The following is a 10396-nucleotide window of genomic DNA, read 5'->3' as shown; positions in this document are numbered from 1 at the left end:
TAATGATTCTATTTGAGAATAGGACTACTAAATATGCAAAGGCATTTAATATGCAATGTTAAATAATATTTTAGTGGTTTTCTACAGTAGAGAATGATAAGGTTTTTGCATTAATTTATACTAACTTATCTCACGAGTTCTTGTTGAGTTTTGTGTGGATGAAGTTTTAAGATTTAGGGAAACCGTGATATAAAAGAATTAAGGAGACACAAAAGCTCAATCTTGTGGATGCCCAGGGCATCCCAAGATAATATTTCAATAAGTCTCAAGCATCTAAGCTTGGGGATGCCCCGGTAGGCATCCCACCTTTCTTCTTCAACAATTATCGGTTAGAATCGGTCGAGCCTAAGTTTTTGCTTCTTCACATGAGTTGTGCTATTCTTGGAATGTCATTTTATTTTGTTTTTCTTGCTGTTTTAATAAAATACTTAGATCTTAAAAAAAATTAAATAAGAGAGAGTCCTCAAATAGCTACCCACTAGCTTGATCTTCACTTATATCTTTTTGGAGTAGTTTGTCATTTACTCTTGTGCTTCACTTATATTATTTTGAGAGTTGATACTAGTGATGAAAATTTTCACAAGCTATGTAATTGGTCCTAATATGATGAATATCTGAGAAGGATATAATAAAAAAAATCATGTAGATCATTGGATATGATAAGTTTGATTCCTTGCAATAGTTTTGCGATATGGAGATAACAATATGTGAGTCATGTTGGTGAGTAATTGTGCTTTAGTAAGAATATTGGTGTTAAGGTTTGTGATTCCCTATGAAACCACGAAAGTTAATAGTTATGCAATGAAATTACATCCTACTTGTGATGCATTATTCGGTGTTAGTTAATGCTCGTTTATGTGAATTTTCATTTCTTGGTTGGTTGCTTCTCAATCTATTTGCTAGCCTCCGTTTGTACTAAGTGGGAATACTACTTGTGCATCCAAAATCTTTAAACCAAGTTTTTCCATATGAGTCCACCATACCTACCTATATGCGGTATTTCCATGCCGTTATAAGCAAATTTGTATGTGCCATCTCTAATTTTCAAAATGAATTTCCTTTTTGTGTGCTCGTACTGCTCATGAAGCGGTAGGGGGTGGCCAATATTTTCCATGCTAGATGTATTATTCTCAAGATGAGTATTTTATTCACTTGTCATTGCACGAGAGTACGACGGTAATAGGGATGCCCAGTCCTGAAATGAAAAAGAAATTTACTTTATGTAGTCAAATAATAAATTCCTTGGAAAGTGTTGGTATGGACGGTACCCGTGGATACGGCTAGCCGTGGAATGTGAAAGTATGGTGGAAAAGGAATAAATTTTATTCTATGTTTGGGAACCGCCTATGATATATCTAGCATGGAAAGTGTTGGGAATTACTCGGTCGTTTTCGTTGACGGGAAAAGTATGCCTCTCAAAAAAAATTATCTCTCAATTTTAGCTTTGAGCTCTGGCACCTCTACAAATCTCTGCTTCCCTCTGCGAAGGGCCTATCTATTTAATTGTATGCAAATTTTTATTTTTATTTGAGTCTCTATCTTCTCTTATAAAGCACCAACTAGGGAGCATTATGATCATACTTGAGCATTGGATGTACCTAATATGCGAGTGTGTTTCGTGAATGGATCATTGATTGAGCATGATGGTCTAGGGATAACTTTCTTTAGTGTTGATATTTTGAAAGACATGGTTGCTTGTTGATATGCTTGAGTGTTGAAATCTTCATGTCAAAACTAGACTATTGATTTGAACCATATAAAAGTCCAAATGTCCATGCTACAAAAGAAAAGAATGTGTGATGAACATATTAGGCAGCATTCCACATCAAAAAATTCTGTTTTTATCATTTACCTACTCGAGGACGAGTAGGAATTAAGCTTGGGGATTCTCATACGTCTCCAACATATCTATAATTTTTTATTATTCCATGTTGTTATATTATCATTCTTGGATGTTTTATAATCATTTTATAGCAACTTTATACCATTTTTGGGGACTAACCTATTGACATAGTGCCTAGTGTCAGTTGTTGTTTTTTGCTTGTTTTTTCATCGCAGAAAATCAATACCAAACGGAGTCCGAACGAAGCGAAACTTTTTGGAGATTTTTTCTAGACCAGAAGACACCCAGTGGGCCAAAGAAGTACTAGAGGGGAGCTCTGAGGGGAGCACAACCCACCAGGGATCAGAAGTTCCACCGTCGCAAGCCTCTGTAGCCACAAAAAACCAATCTAGACCCCGCTCTGGCACCCTGCCGGAGGGGGAGATCATCACCTGTGGCTGCCTTCATCATCCCGGCGGCCACCATGATGAGGAGGGAGTAGTCCACCCTCGGGGCTGAGGGTTTGTACCAGTAGCTATGTGTTTAATCTCTCTCTCTCTCGTGTTCTTGAGATTGTCATGGTCTTGATGTATCGCGAGCTTTGTTAATGTAGTTGGATCATATGGTGTTTTCCCCTCTCTATCTTGTCGTGAGTTGAGTTTTCCCTTTGAGATTTCGTTCTTATCGAATTGAATAATTTTAGGGATTTGAGAACACTTTATGTATGTCTTGCTATGAATACTCATGGTGACAATGGGGTATCATATTGATCCACTTGATATATGTTTTGGCACTCAACTCACGGATTCTCGAGGTGACATTGGGGTAATCTATGCATAGGGGTTGATGCATGTTCTTGTCTTTGTTTCTCCGGTAGAAATCTTGGGGCACTCTTTGAGGTTCTTTGTGTTGGATTGAGTATTATGAATCTGAAATTGTTTGATGCATATCGTATAATCAACTCACGGATACTCGCGGTGACATTGGAGTATCTAGGTGACATTAGAGTTGGGTGATGTGTATCATATGGTGTTATTTTAGTACAAACTCTTGGTTAGATCGATCGAAAAGAATAGCTTGGTGTTATTTAGTATGAACTCTAGGATAGATTGATCGGAAAGAATAGCTTTGAGGTGGTTCGTACCCTACAAACAATTTCTTCTTATGTTCTCCGCTAGATAGGAACCTTGGAGTGATTCTTCATCGCACTTTGAGGGATGGTTATATGATCCAATTATATTAGCATTGTTGAGAGATGCACTAGCGAAAGTATGGACCCTAGGCCTCATTTTCAAGCATTACAATACCGTCTGTGCTCACTTTTGTTACTTGCTACCTTGCTATTTTTATTGTTCTTATTACAAAAATCAATATCTACTATCGTTACTACACTTGTATCACCATCTCTTCACCGAACTAGTGCACCTATACAAATTACCATTGTATTTGGTGTGTTGGAGACACAAGAGACTTTTTATTATTTGGTTGCAGGGTTGTTTGAGAGAGACCATCTTCATCCTACGCCTCCCATGGATTGATAAACCTTAGGTCATCCACTTGAGGGAAATTTGCTACTGTCCTACAAAACTCTGTGCTTGGAGGCCCAACACGAGTCTACAAGAACAAGTTGTGTAGTAGACATCAGCCAGATACGGACCGTGGTAACCTTGAGCCTGCTACGGGTCGTAGGATCAATGGGCCTCCTACGGGCCATCGGATAAATGGGCCTCCAATGGGCCTTAGGATCCATTGGCCACACATGGGTCCAACAATTCGTGTGCCAAAACCAGACCACGACATGGGCCGTAAGCGGGCGTAATAGGTATCGGGACAGCACAATGATGGGCCATTAATAGGATAGAAGATAGCAAAGGCTTAATTCTGTCACAGGATTAACGGGTCGTTAATGGGCCCGAATACATGACAGGTTGGAAACGGCGCAATGGATTGACAGGACACAAACGGGCCGATTCTAGCCACGGGCTAAATTTGGCCCATTAGAAGAACAGGCCAGTAACGGACCGAAAGTAATCGAAGGTCGGAAAGGAGCCCAAGAATTTATGGGCCCTCAGTAGGCCGTAAGCTAACACGGACTGGAAATGACCCATGTGAATCATGGGTTGTTAATGGTTATAAAGAGATTTATTGTTTATTATGGGGCAGAGTAACCAGGGGCCACTAAAGGGCCCAAAGGGATGAAAGGCCTCATATGGGCCGAAAGCCGTCATGGGTCACACATGGGTCGAAAGTGAAACGTGTTGGTATTATACTAGATGGCCCACATGACGATGTTGGGCCGAATTCGGAAAAATGCCATAATGGGCCGTAAAATGGGATATATGCGAACAGACAATTAACAGGCTTTTCATGGGCCGGCCCGCTAGCTTTTGACCAAGTCAAACGGCCCAGCCTTTGTAAGCTAAATGGGCCACTATTGGGTCGTGCCACATGTCGACATATCATAGGCACCTATCTGTCCCAATGGCGAGCTGACACATGGTTCATGCGGCCAATGAGAATTTTACACGTGGAAAATCCCCACTGGTCTGGGTTGTTAATGGGTTATAGGATGCAAACGGGAACCGGATAGCTTAACGGCGACCCATTACAGTGGAAGCCACGTGTCTGTTACCCTTGACGAAAACACTTCCATGACGCGGCATTTATCATCATGGAAGTGGACACTTCCGTGATGATAAGTCATCGAACACTTCTACGACAGCACAGGTATGACTATCATGATTCTGTCATAAAATCGTCATGGAAGTACATGCATGAAAGAAAACGTGACCTACTGTGAAAAATACGTATCATCATGGAAGTGTATTTTTTTGTAGTGACATCACCGGACACAGGTAACCATGTCACAGGGATGATGAAACATATCAAAGAGAAAGAAGAACAAAACCGGTAACGAGGATGTCGGTATAGTGAGCATGCATGTGTATGACTCAGGAGGATACCGATGCATCTCGGATTTTGTAAAGTATCACGAAGCAGGGAACATCACATGATAACCAAAGGTTCGCTCAAATATCATTCGTGTAATCATAGGGATCGATATGGACGTCCACGGTTCCGCTATCGGTCATTGAACAAAGGAGTTTCATTTATGTCTATGATTTACCGAACCTACGAGGTCACAAACTTAAGGTAATCACGATCTGTTGAGTGTTAGTAGGACGGGAGTGATGAGGAAATATTTCTGAAATAGTTTCATTAATATTTGAAATAGTTTCGAGAGGAAGCGGAAGCTTTTCACGGTCACCGGAAGGGCTTCAGAGTTTATCGGGTAATACCGGGTATTACCAATAAATAATATATAGGGCGAAATGTTTCCTGTGATGTTAAATTAATAATAAAAGGCTCTATTGAATGTTAGGAGGCTTTTTTATTTAATTTAACATCAACGGGCCTTAAAAGGCCAAGTAGTGGAAGGAGTATTGGGCCACAAGGGCCCAATAAGGGAGGCACTGATATGTCTCCAATGTATCTGTAATTTTTTTGTTCCATACTATTATAGTATAATCTTGGATGTTTTATATGAAATTATATATCTTTTTTGGGACTAACCTATTAACCTAGTGCCCAGTGCCAGTTGTTGCTTTTTTGCTAGTTTTTGGCTTTTCAGAAAATCAATATCAAACAGAGTCCAAACGGAGAAAAAACCTTTGGATTAATTTTTTCTGGACCACAAGGGGCCCTAGAAGGTTCGGGAGAAGACCAGACGATCCACGAGGGAGCGACAAGCTCGGGGGGCGTGCCCTCTAGGCTTGTGGGCCCCTCATGGCACCTATTAACCTAATTCCACCTCCGTAAATTCCTAGATATTTCCAATACATCAGAGAGCCACCCCAAATACTTTTTCCGCCGATGCAAGTTTCTGTTCTTCCGCGATCCCATCTGGATGCCTTTTCTGGCATCCTGCCGGAGGGGGAATCAATCACGGAGGGCTTCTACATCAACCTTGATGCCCTTCCGATGATGTGTGAGTAGTTTACCACAGACCTACGGGTCCATAGCTAGTGGCTAGATGGCTTCTTCTCTCTCTCTCTTTGATCTACAATACAATGTTCTCCTCAATGTTATGGAGATCTATTCGATGTAATCTTCTTTTACAGTGTGTTTGTTGGGATCCAATGAATTGTGGGTTTATGATTAGATTATTCATGAATTGTGATGCCCCTGATTCGATCGTACATTAATCATACATGCAAATGTGTATGATCAAGATCAGGGACTCACGGGAAGATATCACAACACAACTCTATACACAAATTAAAATAATACAAGCTTTATATTACAAGCCAAGGGCCTCGAGGGCTCGAATACAAGCTAGATACACAAGCGTCAGCGGAAGCAACAATATCTGAGTATGGACATAAGTTAAACAAGGATGCCTTAAGAAGGCTAGCACAAAAGCAACACGATCGAAGAGGCAAGGCCTCCTGCCTGGGACCTCCTAACTACTCCTGGTCTTCGGCGGTCTCCACGTAGTAGGCACCCTCCGGGTAGTACTATTAGTCGGCGGTTTGGCATGTGGATCCTGGGATCCACCATCCGGTTGCAACAACCGGAAAGAGGAGAGAATAGGGAAAAGGGGTAGCAAAGCAACCGTGAGTACTCATCCAAAGTACTCACAAGCATCATATCTATACTAAAGTATGCATTGGTATCAAATGGAAGGGTTGTATCTGTGGACTGAACTGCAGAATGCCAGAATAGAGGGGAAGGCCTAGCCTATCGAAGACTAGCATCTTCAAGCAGCTCCAAGCATCTTGCAGCATTCAGAAAAGTATAGAATAGCATTTTATAATTAACAAGCATGTTATAGTATTAATGCTCAGAGATCCTTCCTCGACTCCCTGCGAGAAAGCAATCCCGGGGTCACATATCTCAAGTATCCATTTCTAGTTGTAATAGATCAGGATACAAATCTGAACGTCTGTTACCATGGACACGGCTATTAATAGATAATCTTCCCTGCTGGGGTGCACCACATTTTCCAACACACTTGATTACTCTGGCCGGACATACTTTTCTGGGTCAATGCCCAGCCTCGAAAGATCAACACGTCGTAGCGAAAAATACAGGTTAAAAGCTAGGTGCACCCAGATCTGTGTACACAAAAGTGTACCAGACGATGACATGTAGGTCCAGGAGGGTCCCAGTTGACCAGACAACGTTTCACTGGTCAAGAGGGGTGGGGCCCCGTGTCATACTCACAGCTAACTAATTACATATTAGGCAGTCTAATTAGCAGGTTAAGTTAATTAAGCAAATTTTAATTAAGTTAATCAATTGGCTAACTAATTAATTCTATTTATTTTTATTTACTTATACTTACTCTTTTTAAAACTTTTTTAAACCAGGGCGTGGGGCCCCTTGGCAGTGGCACAGGGGCCAGCCAGGGCGGGTTAGTGGGCGCGGGGCCAGTGTGGGCGTCAGGTGCCTGTGCCCGGGCGTAGCCCGGCCGACGGGGAGCGACGGGGCCGAGGGGCGGCGGCCCTGGGCAGAGGCGGCCGGAGACGGGCGCAGGGGGCGGTGGCGCGCGGGCGCGGGTGAGGCTGCGTCCGGGCGCCAGCCGGCGTCGTAGTGTGCGGGCGGGTGGGCGGTGGCTCAGCGAGTGCGCAGCAGGCCGAAGCGGTGGGAGGCTGCGTGGTGAGCGGCGCAGGGTGGCAGAAGAAAGAGGCGGGGCGAGGCTCGCGCGCAGCAGGCGAGGCAAGCGGCAGTAGCGGCCCGCGACGACGCGACCAGAGGAAGGGGGAGGCGCCCGACGCGAGCGTGCGCAGCAGCGGCCGGCGTCAGTGGGGAGCAGCAGCAGCAGTTCGCAGCGGGTGCGGCGGTACGGGCTACGCGCACGCACTGGCGGCGGCCGGGGAGGGGGGAGGGGTGGTCGGAGAGCGCGAGTAGAGGCGGCTGCGAGACGCGGTCAGTGAGCGGGCGCCAGCAGCAGAGTTGCGGGCGGAGGCGGCAGTAGCAGCGTGTGGGCGGGAGCGAGCTGCGGGCACGGGCACCTAAGGCGATGGCAGCGAGCGCGCTGCGGGTGAGCAGGAGCGGGACGGGCACGGGGCCCTGGTGGGCATGGCTAGGCGGGGGAGTGTACGGGGCCGCGGGGAGCGCGCTGTGTGCTCGGGCAAGCTCGTCGGCGAGCATGGCCACGACTACGGGCACGACGACGGCGGCGGGTACGACCACGGCAGGAACGGCGGCTACGAGTGTGGAGAGAAGCGGGGTGGTGAGGGGAGAGGGAGGGGAGCTCACCGGGAGGCTCAAGAAAAGCCGGCGATAGGTTAGTAGCAGCAGGTTGGCCGGAATCGACGGAGTTCGTCGGCGACCCGAGGAGGAGGAAAGGCGTCTTGGGGCTCGATGCAGCGCTCCCCAGCTCGGACTCGTGGTAGAGGACGACGTAGCGGACGCGGGTGGAGCTCGTGGACTCGACGGCGAGGCGAGAGGAGGTCGGCGGCTACGCGAATTACGGCGGGGATGCCATGGCAGCGCTCGGCCCGGTCCAGATTGAGAAAAGGGAGCGAGGGGAGAGAAGAGTGGAGTGATGAGCGAGTGAGGGGGATGGGATCGAGGGGTCGGGGCGTGGCGTCCTTATCCCTTCCCGGCGTCAGCGCCGGCGAGGTGGTCCGGGGTGACCTGCCCTGTAGAGACTCGGTCGCACGAACAGGAGAGAGGGGAGGGACCGGGGATGGTGGGCTGGCCTGGCGGTCCAGCTGGGCCGAGGCCGAGTGAGGCGGGAGGTCAGGGCTTTTCTTCTATTTTTTTAAATCTGTTTCTATTTTGCATTTTATTTTAGTACCAAATGAATTTTGTTTTGAACAAAACTTGGCACATAAATCTAACTCGGTACCTTGAGATGGAATAAAAAGTTTGGGGGTCAAATAAGTTGTCTAACCATTTTTAGAAATTGAAAAGGCCAATTTTAAAAGATGTTGGACCACTAAATAAATTTTCCAGGGGCACTTAGGAATCCAAAAGAGGTTGGTTCCAACATGAAAAATAACCAGAGATTATTTGCCCCACTTTGAATATTTTAGCTTTCATGTTTGTAAACTTTTAGTTTTGGACTTTAATTTGAACCAATTTCGAACCAACGCGAGTTTATCAACAGTAATCATGGTGACGTGGAATCATTAGTAGAGGATTATTGTAGCTTAATTATTCGGGCGTCACATGAATATTAATTGAGTTTTCTCTGAATCCTTTTATGCATGATTATTATAGCTTTGTATTTCTCTCCATCTATCCATTTGGTTTTACCAACTAGATAGATTTATGTTGCAATGGGAGAGGTGCTTTGTAATGGGTTCAATCTTGTGGTGCTCTATATCTCAATGATAGAAGGGGACAAGACACGTATTTGTATTGTTGCCATCAAGGGGAAAACGATGGTGTTTATTCATATTGGTTGGATTTACTTTGTCTACATCATGTTATCTTGCTTAAGGCGTTACTCTGTTTCTTATGAACTTGATACTCCAGGTGCATGTTGGATAGCGGTCGATGGGTGGAGTAATAGTAGTAGATGCAAGCAAGAGTCGGTCTACTTGTCTCGAACGTGATGCCTATATACATGATCATTTTTTGCAGGGACCTATATACATGGTTATTGCCTTGAATATCTGAAAGTGCTAGTGATCGACTAGAGGGGGGTGAATAGGCGACTTTTATGAAACTCTTCAAAACATGGAAGTTTCGAAGACAACCGATAGAAATGAACCTATTAACATGCAGCGGAAGGTAGACTACACTAGGCAAGCCATAGTCAAGTATTCAATGAAGTGAAAGCACACAGATTAATAGCAGCTAGGCAATATGGATCAGGATGGAAGACAGTATGAAGCCAATCAGAACAAGCAGTCACACAGTGAAGAAAAATAGATAATGCAAATAGGCAATGACTTCACAAGCACCAACTGTAAATAAAGAGATGGGAAGGATAGAACCAGTTGCTCGTTGAAGACAATGATTTGTTGGACCAGTTCCAGTTGCTGTGACAACTGTACGTCTGGTTAGGGAGGCTGAGATTTAACTCAGAAGACCGTGTCTTCACCTTATTCCCCTTAAGCTAAGGACACCCAGTCCTCACCCAATCACTCTGGTAAGTCTTCAAGGTAGACTTCCAAACCTTCACAGACTTCGTTCACCGGCGATCGACAGTGACTCTTGGATGCTCAGAACGCGACGCCTAACCGGCTGGAGGATTCACAGTCCTCAAGTGTAACAAGTCTTCAGATCACACAGACAGGAAGACTTTAGTGATGCCTAACACTCTTTGGCTCTGGGTGTTTAGGGCTTTGTCCTCCCAAGGATTTCTCTCTCAAAGGCTTCGAGGTGGGTTGCTCTCAAACGACAAAAGTCGTGCACTAACTCTGAGCAGCCAACCAATTTATGGTGTAAGGGGTGGGATATTTATAGCCACTAGTCAACCCGACCTAATTTGTCTGAAATGACCCTGGGTCACTAAGGAACTGACACGTGTTTCAACGGTCAGATTTCAAACACACACACGGCAACTTTACTTGGGCTACAAGCAAAGCTGACTTATCCAACTCTGGATAAGAT

This window comes from Triticum urartu, chromosome 1 (genome assembly GCF_003073215.2).
Source record: "Triticum urartu cultivar G1812 chromosome 1, Tu2.1, whole genome shotgun sequence".
Lineage (NCBI taxonomy): Eukaryota > Viridiplantae > Streptophyta > Magnoliopsida > Poales > Poaceae > Triticum > Triticum urartu.
The sequence above is the reverse complement of the archived record's forward strand: the minus strand, read 5'-3'. Positions refer to the sequence as shown.